Source organism: Oryx dammah, unplaced genomic scaffold, assembly GCF_014754425.2.
Source record: "Oryx dammah isolate SB20612 unplaced genomic scaffold, SCBI_Odam_1.1 HiC_scaffold_19, whole genome shotgun sequence".
Taxonomy (NCBI): Eukaryota; Metazoa; Chordata; class Mammalia; order Artiodactyla; family Bovidae; genus Oryx; species Oryx dammah.
Genome location: NW_024070203.1, coordinates 20,092,387 through 20,115,578, shown reverse-complemented (window position 1 = coordinate 20,115,578; position 23,192 = coordinate 20,092,387).

Here is a 23,192-nt window from a genome sequence, read left to right as displayed (position 1 = left end):
AAGAGGACACTTAGAAAGAGCCAAACCTACCCACAGCCAATATGTAGCATGAGCAAGAAATAAAGCTTTGCTGATGGAAGCCACTGACACTTGGGGATAAATGTTTCCTCACCATAACCAGAGCCAAGGGCTACATCTCTGAACAGCCCCACCCCATCTATTCTGGCCCCTTCCACTCTCCTACTGGGTGATGTTTTAAAAATACAGACCTGATTCTGTTATTCTCTTGCGTAAATAGGTTTTCCATTGCTCTCAGAAGAAACATCAAAGGTTTGATCACGGCTGCCACCGCTCTGACCCCAGCCTTCCTCTCCAGCTGTCTGTCTGTCCTGTCTGTCCTCACTGTCTGTCTCCCCTGCACTCCGATCTCCATGCCCTTTTCCACACTAGGAATGAATCACATTTCCTTCCACCCGGAGTCTTTACACATGCTGGCTTTTCTCCCTCCCATTTCTCTGGTGGTGGTGGTTTAGTCGCTCAGCTGTGTCCAACTCTTTGCGACCCCATGGATTACAGCCCGCCAGGCTCCTCTATCCATGGGATTCTCCAGGCAAGAATACTGGAGTGAATTGCCATTTCCTCCTCCAGGGGATCTTCCCGATTCTTTACAAACTCAGCTGCAAGGCAAGTACATTTCTCTGTGTGTACTTAATTCTTATTTTTCTTTAGACCTCAGCTCAAAAGAATTCATGTTCTTTCAAGGGGTATTTCCTGAGTGTCTTCTAATGCTATGATCTTGTCTATCCTCTGAGGATACAGTGAAGACAGTTCTTCAGGGAAGACTTCTGCCCGCACAGCACCTTTTCTTCCATGGCCCTTACTCCACATGTAATCATACAGCTGCGCTTACCAGATGGCGCTCGTGGTAAAGAACCCGCCTGCTGATGCAGAAGGCATAAGAGACTGGGGTTCACTTCCTAGGTAGGGAAGAATCCCTGGAGGAGGACATGGCAACCCACTCCAGTATTCCTGCCTGAAGAATCCCATGGACAGAGGGGTCTGGTGGCCTACAATCCATGGGGTTGCAAACAGCTGGACTGAAGTGATTTAGCTCGCACACATGCACTCAATCATACATCTATATATGTGATCTAGAGTTATTTGGACAATGTCTGTCCCCCTCACTAGACGAAAATCTTCATGAAAATGGCCCACATCTGTAGCATTTTCCACTGTGTCCTCTATGTTTAATATAGAATTGGCACATAACAGATTTCATTGAGTATTTGGAATGAAACAGAACTTAGTATTAATATGTGGCAGGCACAACCTCATAAGATCTCTCTTTGCTGGGTACTGTTCTGATCTCCAGTTTGTGGGTTAAACACACAAAAGTTAAATGACTTGCCAAGGTCATCCAGTTAAAAAGTTACAGAGCTGAGATTCAAATACAGGCCGTCTAGCCCCAAAGATCATGCCCTTAGCCACAAGATGAATGAGTGAATTAATTAACACAGGAAGGAAGGAATGAGGAAGGGAGGAAGGAAGGCCTTTGGAGTGTGAACACTAGGCTCCATTTATTGCTAATGTCACAGGGCTGGCTAAGAAAAGATCCAGCGCTTACCAAGTATTTAACAAGTACATGTTGAATGAATGAGACAATTAATCAACCATGGATAAACAGCTGAATGAGCTGCCCCAAGTGGTCTGCAGTTTCCAAGAGCAACAACGTGGCAAGTCCCTTCCTTCTGGAACTCAGCACACACAAATACTTTCCTTGGCAGCAGTCACCTTCAGGTCAATGATGTGACCCTTCCAGTAGGACATGGAAGGTCCACCCATCTGAGAAGACCCTCGCCCAAAAGGGACCCTCAGGAACTAAGATGGGACCCTTCTCCCCATCTTAGATGCCACCGTAGAAGGCTGAGCCTTCCCAGGGGAGGGTGGGGAGAGGAGAGCAGCCTGTAGTGTTTTCAGTCCTCTATTCAGTTGGGAAAAGAGCCCAGCTTTTATCTCCGGGAACTCCAAACAGCAGTCATTTGCAGGGAGACAGGTCTGGCTTTACAGAAATCGCTGAACCTCGTGGGATCACCAACTGGAGAAAAGCTGCTTGGGCAGCGTGTATGTCCCCTTGAGAAGCCACATCACACTTTTACCAAGCTAATCAGAAATGATTATCACACTAACACTCCTGGTCCTTGTGGACATACCAGTGCTCCTCACTTGATTTGGCTCCTGAAAAGATATGCTGAAGGAGGAAACAGACAGAACAGGCTCCATCTTGAAAGCAGGACTCCATCTTTGGCCAGACTGTGGATTTTGAGCTATATGCCAGGTATCTATGGAAACGACATACCAACTGGAAAACCAGGACCACAGAAGGAAGAGCCCCAGGGCTCATACCTAGACTCTCCATTGCCTAAAAGAATACCCTAATTATCTGTGTAACTGAATAGAATCATACATTTTATTATGCTTATTGGGGTATGACCACAGGCCTATAGATAATTGTCCACTGCTAACTACCTAGGCTTAAGGCATATGAATCACTGGTTAACTTTGATTGATCTTTCTTTTTCCTTTGTTCAGACTAATTTCAGGGAATTTGGGGAGGCGGGTTTGTGCACACACACTTAAGATATATAAGGTTTTCACAGAAACTGGTTGGGGTCCTTGGCTAAAAGGAGACTCTGCCTTGGTCCCGCTGGTGTAATAAACTGCACTCCACTATCTGCATTGTCCTTCTGAGTGAGTTTGTTTCCCGCAATGCGTGGTTACAACAACAGCAGCATTGTCAAATCAGAATGCCCATGACACGTGCTCGGAATATTTCTCCATGAACTCAAAACACTTCTTTCAAAAAATGTTTAGGTCATTGAGACACTGTGCGTGAATGCTAAGTCACTTCAGTCGTGTCCAACTCTTTGCGACCCCATGGACTGTAGCCCACCCAGCTCCTCTGTCCATGAGATTCTCCAGGCAAGAATACTGGAGTGGGTTGTCATGCCCTCCTCCAGGGGACCTTCCCAACCCAGGGATTAAATCTGCATCTCTTGTGTCTCCTGCACTGACAGGCAGGTCCTTTACCACATTGCCTCCTGGGAAGCCCCATTGAGACCCTGCTTGAGTTAGATGGATGTGTAAGACTCTATACCAGCTCCTAGGGGCTCACAGCACAGGGGACAGAGACAGTTTCCTGGAAATTTTGAGCAGACAATGTTGGGACACCAAAGGAGAGAAACATCCCTTAGTCTAAGAGAGGGCATCTTGCAGACTGTAATACTAGAGTTGATCCTTACTAAGCTTCATATATGGAAGGTCTTTGTAAAACAAACAAAAAAAACTTTCCTAAAACAAATAATTGTCTTTATATTTTTCAAAAAGATGACTTGCTGTTACTCACCAATAAAGGAAAATAACAACAATAACCAAGACATCCCCAGACATGGTCCAGGCTTGCTTTCTTCAAGCTCTGCTCACCCTCCTGTAGGCCCCCAGAGCCAGAAATGCCAGGGTTTCTACATTGCTCCATTGTCATGAAGCAACATTCAGGGTCTAGCTTTGCTGGAATTCTTCAGAATTGACCAAGGCTCCTCAGCTTTCAGACCCTCCCACAAGCTTTCCAGGCAGGACAGAGGGCCGCCCCACATGTTCTCCCAGGCCTCCATGGAGAGCAGCCACCGCTTAACCACCAGCCTGGCTCCTAGAGGCACTCAGGGACTATTTGCTGAGAAAGGACTGGTTGGTTGGATTGCATCAATGATGGATAAACAACAACTGTATCTGACAATCACACTTAGCAAATCAGAAGGGAAACAAAATCTGCCTTTGTACAGGAAACAAAGAACTAACTAAATACTCTGTCGTTGCTTACTCATTTTACTCCTGGGAGGAAACCAAACCCTACTTAGAGTCTACTTATTATTCTTCTGGATAACATTCAAACATAGCTTAAAGTTTACAGGCATCAGCTCCAAATCCCAGCTCTGTCTCTTTCATGTATGTCCAATGCATCACTTCTTCTTCTGGGTGTTCATAACATGCATCCACTCATTCATTCATTCGAAGATTCAACAAACACTTCTAAAGTACCTAAAATGTGTGAAGCATTGTTCTAAGCACACAAGGATATAGCAAAAAAAAAAAAAGGTTCTAACAAAGGAAATCAACCCTGAATATTTATTGGAAGAACTGAAGCTGAAGCTCCAATACTTTGGCCACCTGACACAAACAGCCTACTTATTAGAAAAGAACCTGATGCTAGGAAAGATTGAAGGCAAAAGAAGAAGGGGGCAGCAGAGGATAAGATGGTGAGATAGCATCACCAACTCAATGGACATGAATTTGAACAAACTCCAAGAGATAGTGAAGGACAGGGAAGCCTGGAATGCTGTAGTCGATGGGGTTGCAAAGAGACACAACCGAGCAACCGAACAACAACCACAGTAAAGGAAGAGAGGCAAAGAACAACACAAATGATTAAAATATTGCATGCAAGATGGTAGATGCTATGGAGAAAAATACTGCAAGAAAGGTGGACAGGGAGTATTCAGGGGAACTAAAACTTAAACTGGGCTAGCCAAGGCAGGACTCTGAACATAGACCTAAAGAACAAGAGAGAGAGAGCCACGTGGAAACCTGGGGCATAGTCCTCCAGAGGGCACAGCAGGTGCAAATATCCTGAGACTTGAATGAGCTGGCTAAGTGTGAAGTACAAAAGAGAGGCAAATAAGGCTGATGCTCAGTGGACCACAGGAGAGGAAGAGAGAGAGGGAATGAGGGCAGACCATCCAAGTCCAAGTCCATGCTGATGTCCTTGACTTGTGCTCTGAGTGAGAGGGGGATGTTATAGGCATTGGAGCAGGGGGGTAATGGGAACCGACTTATATCTTATATTGATCCCTGGCTGCTGTGTTGAGAACAGACTGAAGGGAGCAGGCCCAGAAGGATGGAGGCCAGGTAGGCAGTGAGGCCAGAGTGGTGATGGCTTGGACCGGGGAGCCGCTGTGGGAGTGGTTAGAAAAGGTCAGATTCTGGGTGTATTTTGAGAGTAGAGCCAAAAGGATTGATCATGTAGTGTGAGATAAAGAATAAAGTCAGGACTTTGACCTGCCTCATTGAAAAAGAGACTTGACATGCGTGGCTACCAAAAAAATGTCAATATTGGTATCACTGACTATGATTTAATTTGCATAGAAACTTGATTATCTCTTTAGATGATCCATAGCAAGGTAGAAAAAGTAACTAAGGAGAGATATTCCTAGAGACTGACTGGAAGGAAGAGAAATGCCAGTTAGGAATAGAAGGCTGAACAAATTCATTAAGAGGGGACATGAGAAGTCACAAAAGCCACAGGCACTCAAAGCTAGTCCGTGGGGAGACCCACATTCCAGCACGCCTCAGTAAGTCCCTGGGAACTGTCTTAGAAAAGGTAATTTTCGTAATGCCAGTGAGTCATACAGAAGATCAAATTATGTTTATTCTATCACGCTTAAACGATCAGTAAAGTATGCAGCTCATCACAGGAAAACATCCATCTGAAATATTTAAAATAAAACACTTGGCTCTGAAAAGGATGGTTCCTCAGATACCTGGGAGAAAGCAGCTCCCTTTTGAGATTCTAGGAAGCTGCATTTTGTTGTAACAGTGGAAACTCATCTATGCTTAAAATCTGAGAGATGCAGTGACATCTATTACCTCCTTTGATGCTCATATAAGCACTTGGAGATACATAACTATCCCTAACTTCATGGGCATGAATCTTTACTGGCCCAGGAATATGAAGTGAATTGCTAGAAGTCAATGGCAGAATGGATAAAGAGCCAATGGTGGGGATGCAGGGAAAGGATTCTTCCTGGTCAGTTTCCTGTCACTGGTCCATGCTCTCCAATGTCCACGTGCTTAGGAGAGCTGCCCACAGGAAATCCAGTTCTGCCATTAAAACCTGTGTGTTGTTTTTGTTGTTCAGTCGCTAAGTCACATCCTATTCTTTGTGACCCCATGAACTGCAGCACGCCAGGGTTCTCTATCCTTCTCTATCTCCCAGAGTTTGTTCAAATTTATGTCCACTGAGCCGGTGATGCCATCCAACCATCTCCTCCTCTGTCGCCCCCTTCTCCTCCCACCCTCAATCTTTCCCAGCATCAGGGTCTTTTCCAATGAGTCGGCTTTTCACATCAGGTGGCCAAAGTATTGAATCTTCAGCATCAGTCCTTCCAGTGAATATTCAGTGTTGATTTCCATTAGGACTGACTGGTAACCTACTCTAATCTAAATAAGGGTGAGCCAAACGTCTTCATTTGCATTCCAACTTTAGTTAATCCATGATAGTTTCCGGGAGTCCTGTGTTGAGAGATTCCATGATGAAACAGACTCACCTGCCAAGAGACAGGAATTGGATTAGCAGGATTAGCAGTGTCTGCCAGTAGCAGTGGCTGGGCAACAGAGGCATGTGTTGGGTTCTGTGATCTATAAATTCACTTCTGAATCTCATGTCAGATGATTATGTCTATACAAGAAAGTCTGGATCATGAATAAAGAAGGAATGGAAATTCACAAATAAAGCAGACTGTCTATGAATCTGCTTCCCACAACACCAAGAGCCGCCAATAGAGACTTTTCGTGTCAACATTCTCAACTATGTGTACGTTTTTAGAATATCCTCATTCTGAAAAGCTCAAGGTGATCTACTTTACTTATGCTTTCGTATATTTTCCAATTGCTAGTTGTAAAAAAAATTTTATCTTAAATTATGAATCTGCCTGCAATGCGGGAGACCAGGGTTTGATCCCTGGGTCGGGAAAGGTGAAGGAAATGGCAACCCACTCCAGTGTTCTTGCCTGGAAAATCCCACGGACAGAGGAATCTGGTGGGCTACAGTCCATGGGGCAGCAAAGAGTCGGACATGACTGGCAGCTAACAAACATAGCCAACAGGAATTTGCTCATATTTCCAGAAGGTATGTGACTGTTAATAGTGGAAGTGTTTTTATTTCCTTATCAGTTATTCTATAAATCTTAGTTTATTAAATATATGACATTTTTCCAGAGACATAAAAACCCTGGCCTAAAAGTAGTAAATAGAACCCACAGTGGGAGCAATATCCACACTCATCTTTACCAAGAATAATTTTCAAGGTGAACAACTTATGTTATTCTGCAGAGGGTGGTTTCTATGGCTTAATTGTGATGTCTCATTGTGGATCAAGGCTATAATAAACATTATTGATGTGTCTGCATAACAAAGGCCACCTTTGACCATCTCAAAAGGAAAAGGGCTAACAACAGCTTCTTTGACTCTGATTAACGTCAGATATCCAAACACAAGAGAATACCTATGAAATTCACTTGCCTCAGAGGTATTACCTGTTTTGAGCCACAATATATGTCCAGGTACATTTTATGCCCTACTTAATTTAACACTCACGGCCTTTATGACAGGTGTTTGGATTCTTGATCTTGGTATTAAAGATAAGGAGATAGATGTCGGCTCACTGACTCAATAAATATTTCTTGGGCACATGTTAGATATCAGAAGCCAACTATATAATGAGTTATGTAACTAGTAGATGGGATTCCCAGGGGACGCTAGTGGAAAAGAACCTACCTGCCAATGCAGGAGACACAAGAGACGTGGGTTCGATCCCTGGGTTGGGAAGATGCCCTGGAGGAGGGCATGGCAACCCATGCCAGTATTCTTGCCCAGAGAATCCCGTGGACTGAGGAGCCTGGTGGGCCCCAGCCCATGGGGTCACAGAGAGTCGGACACGACTCAAGAGACTGAGCACGCACAGGTAACTTGTAAGTGGCAGAGCCCAGACTGGGGCCTGGCCATCTGATTCCACGTCCCTGAGCTTCCTGGGCCCTGGCGTCTCCCACGCTGTGCTCCGATATGTCCCACCTACATCAGAATCAATCAGGGTATTTGTAATACCATATCCTTGGGTCCCCCTGGTGGCTCAGCAGTAAGGATCCGCCCGCAATGCAGGAGACAGGAGTTTGATTCCTGGGTCAGGAAGATCCCCTGGAGAAGAAAATGGCAACCCACTCCAGTATTCTTGCCTGGAGAATCCCATGGACAGAGGAGCCTGGTGGGCTACAGTCCCTGGGTCACAAGAGTCAGACACGATGTAGCAACTAAACAATAACAACAATGCAAGTCTCTAAAGGTGATTTACTATAAGAAATTAAAGAAAACATTAAACCTGGGAGCTTGTAAACCTGACCACATGCTATGCTGTGTCCTCGCTCCTAGTCTTTTGATAGTGCTCTTCTGTGTGAAACTCTGGGCTAGTCTGGGACTTCACTTTGACTGAGACCTTAGCAAATAGGATTCAAACCAAGACTTAAAAGGTATTCGTGCCTTCATGCTTATCTTTCCCCGCTGCTCGGAGGAACCTTGGGACTGCCGCGTGCGGGAGCCTGTTCTATCAACTGGAGGACGGAAGATCACGTGTCTCAGTCGATGCCTTCTCTACCAGCTTGCCTGCCGACTGCCAGATAGCTGAGTGAGGTAATCACAGACATCCATACCCAGCCAAGCCAGCCAGAGCAGAAAAATTACCCAATTAACCTGCAGAAGAGTGAGAAATGATAAACGTTTTGTTATAAGTCACCAAGTTCTGTGGTGTTTTTTTTTTTTTATGTAACAAAAGCTAACTGAAAGACATTTGCTTGGTTTCATCAATAATACGCAAAATACAACACTCTTTAAAAAGAAAAACAAGGAAGCATAAAGAGGAACACTAGAAAAGATGAAAAAGTCAGTGACTCCTAGCAGAAAATACTGCTAAGGCTAAAAATACAGTAACAATTAAAATCAATTTTACAAGGGAGTAAGACAGAAATAACACTGCTAGAAAAACAATGGAGAGAACAAGCTATAGATTTCATCTCAGAATAGACAGGAAACGGAATAAAATGGACATAATGGAAGTTTGATATGTAAGAAAAAGTTCTTAAGCATGAGTAGTGCTAATTTTAGAAGGGAAAACAAGGAAGAAGCAATGATAAAGGTGGAGAAGGAGGCAGAGGAGGGGCAGCAGGGGGAGCGGAAGAAGAAAAGCCTCCAGAGCTCAGACATGCAGAGCGCTCTGCGTTCCAGGGAACAAGGACGCAGGGAACACACGGAGATACGGCTTTGCACCTTATTAATTACAAGATCAACAGAAACTACAAATCTCAGGTTGTCTTTATGCACAAAGAATCTGGAAGAAGAAAAGAGGAATGCCAGGGACAGAGGTATGGCGGAAAGAGAAAAATAGAGTCTACTGTTCTCTGTAATGACCTACATGGGGAAACAATCTACAAAAAGTGGAGGTATGTGTATAACTGAATCACTTTGCTGTGTAGGAGAAACTAACAATGTTTTAAATCAGCTATACGCCAATAAAAAATTTTTATTTTTTATTTTATTTTATTTTTTTGCTCTATAGGCAGTTTGTTTTATTTTATTTTTTTTAATTTATTTTTTATTTTACTTTACAATTCTGTATTGGTTTTGCCATACATTGACATGAATCCACCACGGGTGAAAGTGCATTTTATAAATCACTATCAAAAAATGCAAAATAAAAAATTTAAGTTAAAACTAAACAGATAAATACCAATAAATTGAATCTCAAAAAAAAAAATGTCTGTCATTGAAGGCATCCCTACTGTGTGCCTGTTCTTACTGTTCTAAATGCTTTATAGACCCTTTTTTTCCACTTAATCATTTTTTTAAATCATTAAACAACTTCGTACACCACCACTATCACCTCTTGAATATAAAACACAGAAAATAAAAGATAATTACAAGTGTTTTAAATATCAAAAGTGAGACACCATCTTGTTAGAAGGAATGAGAAAAATTGTAACTTATTAAAAATGAGACAAGTAAAATCATAATTTTGAACACTTTATTTTAAATAGTAAGCTAAGGAAACACTTTCATTTGAAAAAAATAGCAAGAACACAATGATACATTAAAATAAATATTAAGGAATTAGAAAATTAATTTCAGGAAGTCTTAAAATTAAAAAACATGCTACATAGGGACTTCCCTGGTGGTCCAGTAGTTAAGAATCTGCCTTGCGATTCGGGGGACATAGGTTCAATCCCTGGTCAGGGAGCTAAGATCCTACACGCCACAGAGCAACTAAGCCTGCATGCTGCAATTACCAAGCCCAAGTGTCACAACTAGAGAATCCATGCCCCGCAATGAAAGACCCCGTGTGACGCAACAAAGATCCTGTGTCCTGTAACTAAGATCAGAAGCAGCCAAATAAATAACTAAATATTTTTTTTAAATTAAAAATGCTGCATAGAAGAGTAGAAGATTTTCAACTAGCCCTCATACATTGCTGATGAAAATATAAAATGGTTCAGCCACTTGGGAAAAGGCTTTGACAGTTCCTTAGAAATCTATGTATATTGTTAACCAGCAATTTTATTCCTAGTTATATCTGAAAGAGAAAAGAAAACATGTGTCTACAAAAAAACCTTTTCACTAATGGCATAGCAGCATTATTCATGATAGCCAAAAGATGAAAACAACCCAAATGATAAGCAAAAGTGGCATATCCACAAAGGATTATTGCTGTTGCTGCTGCTAAGTCGCTTCAGTCGTGTCTGACTCTGTGCAACCCCGTGGACTGCAGCCTACCAGGCTCCCCCATCCCTGGGATTCTCCAGGCAAGAGTACTGGAGAGGGTTGCCATTGCCTTCTCCTCAAAGGATTATTAGTGGGTCATAAAAAGTGGATACCGATACATGCCACAGTATGGATGAACTTTGAAACATGATATTGTGGGAAGTAAACCAAACACAAAAAGACACATGCTATAATATATGACTTAATTTATAGAAGATGTCCAGAAAAGGCAAATCTATAGAGAAACGAGAACCACAGTGGTTCCAGGGGTTGGAGGGAGGGGGGAATTGAGCGAGGAACTGTGAGTGAGCACAGGGTTTCTTTTTGGGAGTGATAAACATGCTCTAAAATTAGAGAGTGGTGATGGCTGCACAACTAAACCTCTGCATTATACATTTTTAAAGGTTGAATTTTATGCCACATGAATTATATCTCAATAAAGCCATCATTTTAAAGTCTATTAGCATATAACTAACTCCGAGTTAGACAACAGTTTCAATGAAACGGAACACATAGATCAGAAACAGAACTTCATATAAATAAGAATTAATATATGATAAGGGAAGGACAGCAAATAAATAGAGAGGAATAGATTATTCAGGACACAGTGTAAAAAAAGGCTTTTGCTTAAAAAATACATCAAATTTAGATTCTCACCACTATATAGCAAAATAAATCCTGTTAAGATTAATGATCTGTATGTATAAAGAAACTAGGCACAAACATAGAGTATTTATTGCTCTACAGAAGAGGATAGACTATCTCAGCATAAAAACAACAGAAGAAAGCCACGAATTAGAACACCAAAGAGTGTGCTACCTTACAGTAGAAATAAACACCTGCAGAAAAGAAAACACCTACAAAATGTAAAAGACAGCAATAACGCCCAACAAAATGCACCTAATAACTTCTTCGCACTAATGTTTAACATTTTTATTTAATGAGTTTATTACAATGGATGAATCCTTAATTAGAAAATGAATAAATAATATTAACAGACAGAAGAAAATCAAATAGCTAATGAATGTTCAATTTTATGAATAATAACAAAATATGGGGGCATTTTCCCACCTATCCAACTGGAAAATACTTGCAAATTAGTGCTGCCAGGGGAAGAAGTGATGAGTTAGAAATTCTGGTGGCAGTCAGATCAGTATAGAAGCACTTGTGCAGTATGTAACAAGTTCTTAAAAATCCTAATAGCCAGGTAAGCACATAGCCATTTTTGAAATAAATTTAGTAAAATAAAGCTTAAGCTTTAAAAGAATTCATTTTCTGATAAATGTACTTCTAGGAAGCTATTATATGAAAAAATTATCACACCCATTTACTACGTTCCTTTAAAAGAAGTGATCAGACAGTGATGAGGACGAGAGCAGCCATTTCTAAGCTGCACAGGGAAAAAACAGAATTCTTATCAGAAAAGAATTAGGTATGTCAAAAATGATTCATACATAATATATTCAGTCCTTGGACAAATATTTATTGAATATTATAGACACCTACCATGTGCCCAGGTTGGTTCTAGGTAATTACAATTACAGTGGAGAACAAAACAGGCATTAATGTCTGACACTGCATTCCCTATATACTGTTGCTGTTTTAGTCACTAAGTCATGTCTGACTCTTTTCGACCTCGTGGACTGTAGCCTGCCAGGCCTCTCCGTCCATGGAATTTTCTAGGCAAGAATACTGGAGTGGGTTTCCATTTCCTACTCCAGGGGATCTTCCTGATCCAGAGATGGATATTCCTGACTCAGGCAGATTCTTTGCCAGTGAGCCAGCTGGGAAGCCCATCTCCTATTTACAAGACAGATGGTAAATAAAATGTGCTGTATTATGTGGCGGTGAGTGCACTGGAGCAGCTGATGAACACTGGCTTTGCTGGGAAAGTCTTCCCATCCACCCTGATGTTCCGAAGTTCCTTCTCTGTTGTGGACACCCGCAAGTAGGCATTAAAGACTCTCGCATCTTGAACATGCTAAAGTCCAGCCACCAGTCTCTTCCCCAGGTTTCTGTCCAGTCCTGAGCACTGGCCCTGAGTCAGAGCATATTATACTTCCTAGCTTAGCTCTCCCTTCCCTCCACCCAACCTAAACGACCAGGTGTATGGCCACTGCTCTGCACCCTTCCATTGTCCTTGTCATTCAGGGATCCCAAGGGTGGGGCTGCGGTACAGCTCACACATTCATCTACTGTGCTGACCCATACGCTAACCAGGCCCAAGTGTTCCTCCGCCTCGGTCAGTGACAGCAAGGAACTGAAAAGATGATGCTGAACCCTTCCTGCATTCGATGGTTCCTTCAGCCAATGGTCACAAGTTTGGGGGGGAACTTCTGGAGGTGTTGTTACTGTGTTTGCTTGCTGCTGTTTTGCAGATCTCTTCCATGAGGGGACTCAGTTTCCTCTTTAAATATGGGATTCTGTGTTTGAGCACGGCCTCAGATCTAGAAACTGGGTGGCAGACCACAAGTTGTCCATGGTGATGGCTAGCTCTAGCCCTGTCTTCACCAGCTCCTGATTTTCCTCCATTTATACAAGTCACGAGACGTCTTTGTTATATGCACTACGTACGTACCCAATTGTTCAGTTGTGTCTGACTCTTTGAGACCCCATGGACTATAGTCCACCAGGCTCCTCTGTCTGTGGAATGATGGACAAGAATACTGGAGTCGGTTGCCATTTCCTCCTCCAAGGGATCTTGCCCAACCCAGGGACTGAAACTGCAGCTCTCGCATCTTATGCGTTGGCAGTAGGATTCTTTACCACTGATGCCACCTGGGAATGGCCAGCTTCAGCCCTCTCTTCACCAGCTCTGGATTACCTTCCAGTTACACAAGTCAAGCTATATCTTCGTTGACCACCTGCTTATCTCTGAATGATAGATCACCATCATCTACTGAACCGTGCTATCGATCCTGTAAGTCCATGTCATCCGGTGGTCCCTCTGGCCTTGCTGTCCCCTTATACAGTACTAATGATGTCTTCCTGATTCTGGGAGTTAAGCATGGACATCTGGCTCCTACTAGTTAGGCCTCATCGTGTCCATCTCAAGAGCACCTTCTGCTGTCAAACCTGGCTCATAAATGCCACAGAGCTTTTCAGAATCCATGCCCCATTCACCAGCAGTGTATCCCTATTGGCTAAACCAAAGGCGAGTCCTTCCTACCCTCCCAGGGAACATAATCAAGTAGTATACTCTGGTTTCACATAATAAATTCAGTCTATTCTTCCCATCTCTCTGAGCCTTCAGACCTCCTCCTCATTTTTCTGCTAAGACATCTCCATCTCATTAAGCCAGCACTGTTTCCAAGACTCAGGAAGTCATCTCAACAGATTAGGATTGGCTCCAAGGTGTCTTTGCCAGGACATTAAACCTTGAATCGCAGGAGAATGCCCTCATATCAATAAATTTCCTCCTACCCAGCTGTACACTATAGATCCTCCAGTCTGTCCATGCATATTATCCAGATCCTACAATAATTTCAGTATCTAAGCTATTTCCTCCAAGAGCAAAGGAAATGAAAAAAGGGAAATGGGATCATTTAGAAAGAAAGATCTAAGGAGGAACTTCACAGAGAAGATACCAGATTTGAGTGTCAGGAGCTGAGCAAAGCTTCAGACGTCAGGGAGGGCTGGGGAGAAAGAGACGAGCTTTCCAGGTGTGAACAACTGCATGGGTTACCAAATGGCTGGGCACATTGAGGCAACAAGCAAGTAGAACGATTTATCAGGAGCAGAGAGTGTGATCGGAGAACAAGACGACGCTCAGAAGCAGACGAGCGTTCCTGAAGAAGGAGCGTGTGTGCTAAATGCGGACACTCCCAGGCTCACACGTTCACTAATGCTCACCCAGCCCCAGGAAGGATGACTGACAACAATTCTGTAGGACTCAAATATCTCATTTCAAAGACTGTGGTTTGCAAGGACAGATATTCATTCAGATACCCACCCCGAGACAATATTAACCATGGAACTCCTACAGAGCAAACACTGCAGGGAGGCTGAAATTCCTCAAGTTTAGTGGAGCAAGTGCTGCTACACCTCACCTGCTGCAGAGGATGGAGTGTCTGATTGACACCTGCCCATCAGACTGGCTGCCATTTTTTATTGCCACTGTGTTCTGTATCTTTTGTATCTCTATCTTACATCTATTTTACACAGTTTCCCCCCTTTAGAGATGAGAAAGTTGAGTTTAGGGAGATACAATGCCGTCCCCAAGCTGTCCCTGCCAGTCAGTGATAGACCTTAAATTCAGACCCAGGCTTCTTGGATGAGTCACCTCCAAATGTGGTGCTTTATCACATCTGACGTGGAAACTGAACAGGCTAACCTAAAGGCTGAAGCTCTTCAAGATTTGCATCTGGTGTCTTTCTGTTTAATATCTGTCTACTAACTTCTCTGGGCAATTAGTAAATTCTAATTTACTAGACAATCTAGTAAATTCTCTAGACAGTTAATAAGACAGAGCATTGTCAATGATTACTATATACATCAAAGTGTAAGGAGTTTACTGTGGTTTTTATTATTAAAGAATCTGCCTGCAGTGCAGGAGACCCTGGCTCAATTCCTGGGTCAGGAAGATCCGCTGGAGAAGGGATAGTCTACCCACTCCAGTATTCTTGGGCTTCCCTGTGGCTCAATGGTAAAGAATCCACCTGCAATGCGGGAGACCTGGGTTTGATCCCTGGGTTGGGAAAATCTCCTGGAGAAGGGAAAGGCTACCCACTCCAGTATTCTGGCCTGGAGAATTCCATGGACTGTATAGTCCATGGGGTCACAGAGTCGGACACCACTGAGAGACTTTCACTTTATTATTAGTACTCACATTATTTTGTTTAATTTTTATTGTCAGCATCTTAATTTAAAATCATAACTGCCTGAAGATTATTAGCAAGGCAAGTAGTGCAAGCCCCCACGGTGTTTTCATCTTTTCTACCTGGGACTATAAATTAAATTGTGAGAAAACTAACCTTTACTCCAGAGGAGAGATGATTTAATGTTGAATGACACCAACCCAGGTAGAAAACATCCCTGATGAAACAGGAACTCCAAGAGTGATTTAATGCTCGGAGATGTTCAAGCGGGAGCCAAACACCCCATGAGGCAATTAACTCTGGCTAACAGGACCAATGGGTTTCTGAACCTTGATGAGCGAAGGTGAGGAAGGTCTATAAACTCTGCAGGGAGCCAACCAAGAGGATCACAGTTTGTAATCAAAACATCCAGAGAGGGAGGGAAAGATGCATGGCATCTGGCGAAGAAGAATTATTTATCCAGGTATTTATTCCACCTCGACACCGAGCATCTGGAGAGAGCATTCAAGCACGTGTCTGAGACTGTTGTGTTGTGGGGGTGGGGCACATGAGTGTGCGTGACACTGTGTGTGTACGCATGTGCACATGAGGGAGAGACCATATGAAATGAAATAAATCACACATCTGCAGAAAAGATGGAATGACCAAGGTAGGATAGAGTAGTTGTAAGCCCTCAGTTCTTTGAAATCAGACACGGATGGATTTAAATCCCAGCTCTGACACTTACAATGTGTTCCTTAGAAATTTTCTCAAGCTTCTATTCCCCATCATGGAAAATGGGATTTGTAACCAAGAGTGTTGCTGTTGGGACTGTGTGAGTAAACTTATGTAATGTGCGAGCTACAGAATAAGTAATTATTACAACCACTTAGTAGTGGTTGCCAGTCTACTATGTGAGCCCTGCAGACGGATAAGCAGGGCAAAGCCAGCTGGGTTGAATTTTCCTCTTTTTTTTTAAGCATTTAAAGAAAGAATATATTTGAACCATATAAACAAACAAAAAGGTATTACATAAGAAAAACAATGTAACAATTTATGTAAGTACCTAACGTATGAGCATGCTCTTACATCTAAAACAAAAAATAAAAAGATAAGATTGGTACTATATATATATATTTGACAAGTGTGCATTAAAGAATTCTCTAATATAAAATATTTAAAATGGGGAGAATATTTTGCCAAGACACAGAAAACAACTGTTAAGATATGCTCACCCACAATTCTTATAAAAACATGCTTATGGAAGATAAAATTGATCTGAGCATTCATTTCTCAGATGCAAAGAAGCTATGAAACTGTAAATCACTGGATATTGCCTCCCACTTTTGCACTGTTTGAATTTCAACACTGATTAGTATAAATTATGAATTACACAATTAGTTTTATTTTTAAAATTTTAGTGTTTCTGCCAAGGTTCCATATAAAACGCATCTATTTAGTATGAATACTTAAATGACCTAATCATACCTGTTGTACTGACCTGAAGGAGACCTAAGCCTTTCTCTTTCTGAATTTGAATCACAGTCTTGATGTGGTCTTTCTTGGTTTTTGTCCTTGTTCCTAACGTAAAAGTGTTTACCTGTTTCTTGATTGCATTGGGTGGCATTGGAATAAGATTTTAACTGGGTATTCTTGAATTGCTTTTACAATAAACCAATTTTATCATCTTTAAATTTATCAGCTTTTTACATTTGTGTTCTTTTTAGTTAGGGCTTATTAGATCTACTTATGGTTGATGGAGCATATTGATTTGTAGTTTCAGATTTTCCAGAGCACTATTTGTTATAATAACTATTTTCTAAACAATAGTGCTTTAAAAAAAAAAAAAAAAAGAATTTTCCTCTTTTTAACCAGATGCGTACATCTCTAATAACGCAGCTGGGATTTCAAATGGTCACAAAAGTAAAAGACTGGGTCACATTCAAAGAGTAGCTTTTGAATTATTTTGAAGCAAGTCTTGACAAAACATACGATTCTCTCAACACAACGTGTCCTGGGCATCACCTGGAAACTTGTTAGAAATGCATGATCGTGGGTCCCACCCTGGAGTCTCCTATATCAGAGTCTGCATTTTAACAGATCACCCCGTGATTCGAAAGCACAATAAAGTTCCAGGAGCACCGAGCTAGGACAGGGTCTGCACTCACCCACAATCACATCAAATCCTCTCATGAATGGGAAGGAAAGGTCCGTGTAGCCAAGCAGCTGATCCAACTAGATCCATCCATTCATCTATGAGACCTGATCAATCTATGCCCCAACAAGGACAGAGCAGAGCTGACCAGCCCAGATGGAGCAAAGCCCAGTGCAATCAGCCCAAATAGGAAGCAGATGGTGTGTGTGAAGGGCCATCCGATAAGACAGTCCCTTGCCCCCATAACGTTTATACCCTATCAGTGCTAACAGAGGAGTAGAATACTATGTCAAAGTGCTAGGTGAGTAACAGGGAGAGGAAACAATTTTCTGACTTGGAAAATCAGAGTAGCCTTCTTGGGAAAGGTAGCATTTGGGATGGACAGTGATGCATGTGCAGGATTTCAATAGATGAAGAAGGGGAGTATGAGGCAGGCAATTCAAGCAGAGGAAATCCATATAGGAAAACACCAGAAAAGTACCTGATGCATTCAGATGCATGAATGGCCTCAATGAGAGCTAAAGCTTGACCAGTATTTAGGGGTGGATCATATAGTCTTGCCTGGAGAAGGCAATGGCACCCCACTCCAGTACTCTTGCCTGGAAAATCCCATGGGTGGAGGAGCCTGGTAGGCTACAGTCCATGGGGTCGCTAAGAGTCGGACACGACTGAGTGACTCCACTTTCACTTTTCACTTTCATGTGTTAGAGAAGGAAATGGCAACCCACTCAGTATTCTTGCCTGGAGAATCCCAGGGCCGGGGGAGACTGGTGGGCTGCTGTCTATGGGGTTGCAGAGTCAGACATGACTGAAGCGACTTAGCACACACACATGCGTATGGTCTTGAAAGCTGAATTGGGTGTTTCATCTTCTATACCAAGGTGAAGACAATCAAAACATGCAGGAATTCTGCCTTAAACAGGAAAATGAGTTGACCATGTGTTTTTAGGCCACAACACCATACCTTTTTTTTTTTTTTTTTTTGCTGTTTAGTCGCTCAGTTGTGCCCAACTCTCTGTGAGTTCATGGACTGTAGCCCACCAGGCTCCCCCGTCCCTGGGATTCTCCAGGCAAGAACACTGGAGTGGGTTGCCATTTCCTTCTCAGGGGCTCTTCCTGACCCAGGAACTGAACCCACGTCTCCTGCATTACAGGGAGATTGTTTACTGCTGAGCCACCTGGGAAGCCTCATCACTTTTCTTTAGACGTTTGCATAAACAACAGGGTGTGATCTCTGTGACTAGGGACAAGGCAACTCTATGTATTCTAGCCTTGACTTGTTGTGTATAGTGTCAGAATAAAACCCTTGCTGGTCCTCACTTTGGTAAAAGATAAGGAAACCACCTCCCTGTCTGGGGATTTCTAGACTACTCAGACATTCCTTATGCACTATAATTTACCTATTCTTCTGCAGTGCAGAGCTATTGCTGGAAATCAGCTGCTCATTTTGTCCCCTCATTTTCCAGCCTCTCCTCACATCTATGTGTAATCATAAGACTAATTCTCACCAAAACAGCAGGAGCAGAAGCGGTGTGTTCACGCCCAGATCAGAGCTTAAAGGAAGTGTCTTCACACTTCGTTTCCTACAAGCTTGATGCAGATGATTTTGAGACCCTAGGGGATGGTAGACTCTGGGTCTTAAGTCTCCACATGACAAAGCCAACCAGCAGCCAGGAGTGTCCACACGGCACTGATACTTGCAAACAAGAAATAAGCTTCTATCGTATCTAAGCCACTATATGTTTTGGGTCCATATGATACAACAGCTAGCATTACACCAATACAGACCTCACAGGGGCTACTGATAGGATCAAAGGAGAGACAGATAAGAAGGTACTTTTTAAATTATAATGTCCTACATAACACTCTTGCTGCACTAAATATTCAGCAAATACAGTATTGATGGAGCAGCTAATAGAGACCAAGCATGTACTTGGTTCTGAGTAATTAGTGATAACAGGACAGACATGCTCTCTCTCCCAGATTAGTATCCAATCACTACCCAACAGCACTGGCTGAAGCATAAGAGTCACACCATCTGCCTTTCAGCAGAGGAAATAGTGTATCCTATCCTCATTTATCCATCCAAAAGGACAAAAATCAGGCAAAATTTGAGCCTCTCTCAATGAATGGCTTTCACTGAGTTTCTGTGTATGCATTTACTTTTAAATACCTAACTTGCTTTGTTCCAGGAAAAATTTAAGACAGCTTAATTGAAAAATAAAAAGAAGCAAAAACAGAATGGCAATGTGAAATGGAACCATGATTATAGCTAAATATGCAGTCACTAATGACTTACACACTCACTCTAAATTTAGCTCTGAATTTCCTGGAAGCCGAATCAAAATGTGATATTCTTTAGTTGTTATGATATCTGTAATTAACTATTTAGTGTCTGTATTCTCGTAGACCAAAGGCTTCATGGAGGACAAAGCCTGTCTGTACTTACTGTCTAACCCACATAATGGAGTTCCTGGTTCACAGAATCCATGATAAGCTTATCATCAGGTAAAAGCAATGAAGACTGAGGGCCATTCACACCTGGCACTGAGACACAGAGGCATGTCCTCCCAGATCCTCAGAAAGATGAGCCAGCATGGTGAGGAAGGGCTTCCTCGTCATATGCTTACAGTGGACCCAATAGCAAGTGATCCGTGGCTGGTCCTCCTTTTTTCCCAAACCCCATGTACTAATGACATCAAACCAAAGCACAACACAGAAAAAGCAAATTCTGTAGGGAATCCATCATCCTGTGGTTCCAAACCCCAATTTTTGCTCATCTGATTTGGTTCAGGAAAGACTTTGACTGTTGATGACCTGGAGGAGCAGATAGACACATGACTTCTTAAGAACCTGGATGGGAGGGGAGACTGGGGGAGAATGGATACATGTATATGTATGGCTTGAGTCCTTTTGCTGTCCACCTGAAACTATCACAACATTGTTCATCAGCTACACTCCAACGTAAAATAAAAAGTTTAATTTTAAAAAGCTAAAAGAAAAAAGAACCCTCACGACACTATTTCCCTCCTGGCATTCTTAGATCCCATCAATGAGGCAACTTGGGCTTCATGTCTTTGGCATATATAGGTCAGTATAAGAAACTATTTTCTGGAGCTAGAATCTCTTGTCTTCCACGTGGAAAACTGAAAGGCACTGTCTATTCTGTCACTTAGGGGTTCCAGTATGAAGCTATAATAGGTCAGATCAAAGTGACATAAATGTCACTTTTGCTACAGAATTAGAGAAACCTTTTCTTCACGTCCTTTGGGTTCCTACACTTTTCGCTTAGGGCCCTGACTCCGGGGAATGAATTGGCAAGATCACCAGTGCAGTCCCAGCTAATTAATTAGGAAAGTGCCCGGTGCAGGTGGCATAAAGGACCAGCAGGGACAGCAGAGAGCAGGGCTATGGCTGAGACAAGGCTCTGAATGGAGGCCGATTTGCAAACCCAGGTCACTGTGGGGACTGCACACGATTCTGGAGCACAATCCCAAGAACGCATCAGAGTGAAAAAGCTGGGCTGGCAGTGAGCAGGAACCAGTGGCCTCTTGCACAACTCCACAGCACTATCCTTATTGACGACATTGGGTTCAATGCAATGGCGTCCCCTGGAGTTGTGCTGTCCATCTATCCTGCAGGGCAGAGTGTGAGAGAGCTCATCATCAATAATACAAGAAGAACCAACTCTTACTGAGTGCTTTGGATGTGCTGGGCACTGTGCAAAGTAAGGACTTCACCAGCTTATGAGGCTCTCACCACAATATTGTAAGTCGACACTACCATCATTCCCATTTCACAAAAGCGGGCTTTGAGACTTAGAGAGACTAAGTAGTTACCCCAAATCATTCAGCCAGTAAAGGATGAAACTAGAATTCACACACAGTCTGACTTCACCATCCTTGCTCTTCACCACTCTATTATATTGCCTTCCTAAGACTTGATAAAAGGAACTTTACATTTCAAGACCATGTATGCAAGTTTGCTTTTTACCAAAGTATAATGACTTCACAATGGTGTGTTAGTTTCTGCTGAACAACACCATGAGTCTGCCGTATGTATACACATATCCCCTCTTTCTTGAACCTCCCACCCATCGCCCATCCCTGTGACCCTCTAGGTGAACATGGAGCACCAAGCTGAGCTCCCTGTGCTAAACAGCAGCTCCCCACTAACTAACTATTTGAATTCTGCCCTAGGAACTGAGGCCCCATCCCTAAATGTCACCTGCTGAGTCTACTACCTTGTCTAAGGGGACGTCTTCATATAATAGTGAGGTGTCTGGTAGGCACACGCACACACGCATCCTGGAGAGACATTAGGCCAGAGAGACATTCATGGTCTGGCCCCGCCAAGTGCTCCCAGCACAGCAGGATGGATGCAGCCTCTAATAGAGCTCAGCAGAAGTAACCTAGGTGTTTATTATCAAGCTCCACTGACTGAATTCTCTTTTCTGATGCTAGCAGATGACTCCCATTCTCCATAACAAGAGCCAGGCGAGTATATTCAAGGGCAGGGCACTGCGAAGGGCTGCATTTTGAAGCCCTGAAGTCGGGGCTCAGCAGGGAGAGATGGCTTGTGACATATCATTCAGAGGGAAGCTGTCAGGGCAGAATGACCCCTTTCCAGCAGCCAGGGCCCCTGCAACCCCCTGCAAAGTGATAAGGGGACGGACATCTTCACAGGAAGAGGCACCCTGTGACATGTTTTCAGCAAGGTTTCTAGGCAATCCCCAGATGCTCTCTACTCCCTCAGCAATGAATCAGTCTAGGTCTAAAAAGATGCAGCAAGATCCATTTCATCCCAATGGTTCAACGGGTAAAGAATCTGCCTGCAATGCAGGAGATGAACAAGATGAAAGTTCAGTCCCTGGTCTCGTTCACCTGTCCCCCAAATCGCATTTACTTAATTACGAAAAGATGTGCATACATGCATATGTGTATCACGTGTATTGGTATCTGTGTCCCAGGTGGCACGCCTGGTAAAGGAGATGGGAGTTTGATCCCTGGATCGGGAAGATTCACTGGAGGAGGAAATGGCAACCCACTCCAGTATTCTTGCCTGAAAAATCTCATGGACAAAAAGAGCCTGGTGGGCTACAGTCTGTGGGATCGCAAAGAGTCAGACATGACTGAGCGCGAGTATGCAGAACTAAAAGCCCCACCAAACAGGAGATGGTAACTACTTGATAAGAAGCAATGCTCCTTGCAGAAAAGGTCCTCATCAGGTGATAAGGAACAAACTGTACTGAAGGAGGGTGGGTCCTGCACACATCCCAATCCTTATCAGCAACCCTGCCCCCTTGGCTATAAAACTCCTCACAAACCGCCCAGGTTGGGACACACAGCTCTGAAGGCATTTGCCTGCTGTGGCCCCCTTTGCCTGGCAAAGGAATAAAGCTATTCTGTTCTATTTCACCCAAAACTCTGTCTCAAAGATTTAATTCGGTGTCAGGGTACAAAGACTGGATTCAGCTTCATAACCATTAATCAGCAGGGCGAGAGTGGACCACAGGATTAATGAGCTTATGCCTTCATCTGTAACTTATGAAGCACGTCCTTGTACCATTCAGCATATACCAGACAATTAAGGACAATGCAAAAACACACAGGCCAAGATGATGTATAAATAGAAAAATGAAAAGTGAACGTATATAAAGCAATGGAAAA